Genomic DNA, 2,500 nt, shown 5'->3' with positions numbered 1-2,500 from the left:
CACCTCCTACTACAACGCTAACAGATGCTAACTGTGGCAGTGACATAAAAGGCCTCTGTACATCGTCATCATAATAATTCGCACGCACACACACACACACACATATGTACATATAAATGTACATAGAAAGAGAGAGAGAGAGAGAGAGAGAGAGAGAGAGAGAGAGAGAGAGAGAGAGAGAAGGAGAGAAATAGTGAAAGGGAGACAGAGAGAAAGAAAGAGAAAGAGAGAGAGAGAAGGAGAGAAATAGAGAAAGGGAGACAGAGAGAAAATGAGAGACAGGGAGGGAAGGGGGGGGATGAGAGAAAGAGAGAAAGCTAGAGGGAGAAAGAAAGAGAAAGAGAGAGGGGGGGGGGGAGCGAGAGAGAGAGAGAGAGAGTTATTCAGGGACTATAAGCAGCTCTTCCTACCACTTTTAGCTCTTGGTAGGTACAAGACAGGCAGGATAAGTAATAAACCAGCCCTTATGAGTAATCTTGGAATATCATTAAAATATGAGAAGCATCCTTTAATTGCCCGACCAAAGGAGAGATGTGGCATTAATCCACACCTTTGGTGTTGCGTCTGTGGCAAGGTTGGTAAGAAGCCTGCCTTGCAATACAGCCAATTGCACTAATGTGTGACATACAGATTGTATTGATTATACAGATAGGCTTTCTGTGAGACCGTCAGTAGCTTGAGAAAGAAGGCTGGAATCACAGATGAGGTTGAATATCTCAACCCATTTATATACAAAGCTACATCGGGAGATATGGCTAAAAATACAACTAATGACAATCACCTCCTTGATCTTACAAAGAAAGACCTTACAGATATCATCAGAAAACTAACAGACGAAGAGAGTAAACAATGAAACTCACTGCGTCTATATCGAAGTGTAATGCAAGACGTGATCTCTTAATCTTCTTGATACCCTCAGTGCCACAATCAACACAATACTTCTGTCTCTTCCAAACTTTGTAGCGCTCTGCCAGACAAATTAGAATGCGAGTAAAAAGACCTCACCGATAAGTATGAGACTACATCTAGATGGTGGCAGTTTGAAAAAACAAAATGCCTTTAAAAACTCTGCCACTACATAAAACCCTCACAGCATATCCCAGAACAGCCAAGGGAAAGTGCAAAGTAGGCGAACAATAAACTTCCCCGCACTGCTGTTCCACTAGTCCAAAAGATCGGAAATAAGAGCGACACTAAAGCCCCAGAGCAAGGCAACTGGCCATCACAGCCAAAGCCAACACTTCTTATTCAAAGGGGTACTAACCTTACGAAAGACCCTAAACCCTCTTTTTCTACTTGTGTACGACGTGGACACTTCTCAGAGAACTGCAGGCGTAAATTGCAATGCCAGTTTTGTGACATAAAGGGCCACTCAGCTATTAACTGTCGGGAAAAAGTGAAACTATGAGAGACAAGAACTGTTAGTGAAGTCCCTTGTAATTTCACAGACAAATCAAACTTCCACTCTCCTTCATTTCTTCCAGAACCATCTATCATTGCAACCAAAGGTATTCAATTCCTGTAAACCCCCACTGATTAGCAAAACACCCTTGCAGGGAACGTACAGCCAGGAGCCGTTCACTGTTTTACCGTAAGTGCTCTCACCTCATTACAATATCACCTGTTTTACAACATCTGTCGCTGGCTCAACTATGTGTGTGTGTGTGTGTTGGTCTCTCTCTCTCTCTCTCTCTCTCTCTCTCTCTCTCTCTCTATATATATATATATATATATATATATATATATATATATATATATATATATATATATATATATATTGCAGTCTCTTTAAAAGAAAATGACTTGAAAAAGGAGAAAGTTCTAATTTCAAACCTTACATGACCTTTTCTTGATAACTGATAACAGAATTAAGCCTCGTACTCGAAGCAGGTTCATCCTTTTCGGTCTTCCTCAGCCACGACCCTCTGCTGGCAATGCCGCAATGACACACCTGAAGCCTTTGATTAGCACAGTCGCCATTCGGCTCCCACGTCGCAACTAATCACTTTGTTTTCGGTGTTAAATCTCTGCCGTGTAAAGTCTCTGCTTTCTTAAAGATACTTTGGTCCTAAATTGGACAGTCAGAAAGACTTTGCTGCTTCCTTGTATTTGCTTTGGTTTTCGGTTATCTCCAGAACCTTCAGTTGATTATTCCAGGGCTGTACCATCACCGGAGAGGAATCTACATTGCAACTTACCAGTAGCTCAGACATTTGGCTGTATTTTATAGTCTGTATAATGAAACAGGGCATGTTTGTGTTTGTGTGTGTGTGTGTTGGTGTGCATGTGCATGTGTGTGTGTGTGCGTGCGTGCGTGTGTGTGTGTGTGTGTGTGTTTGTGTGAGTGTGTATGTGTATGCATTAATGTATGAGTGTGTGTATAGATATATACATATATTTTTTTATATACATGTGAGTATATGTTTATATATATATATATATATATATATATATATATATATATATATATATATGCACACACACACATATATATGAGTGT

The sequence above is a fragment of the Penaeus japonicus genome, unplaced genomic scaffold (assembly GCF_977035675.1).
Source record: "Penaeus japonicus unplaced genomic scaffold, GWHDUDI00000001_assembly GWHDUDI00000027, whole genome shotgun sequence".
Lineage (NCBI taxonomy): Eukaryota > Metazoa > Arthropoda > Malacostraca > Decapoda > Penaeidae > Penaeus > Penaeus japonicus.
Note: the sequence above shows the minus strand (reverse complement) of the source record.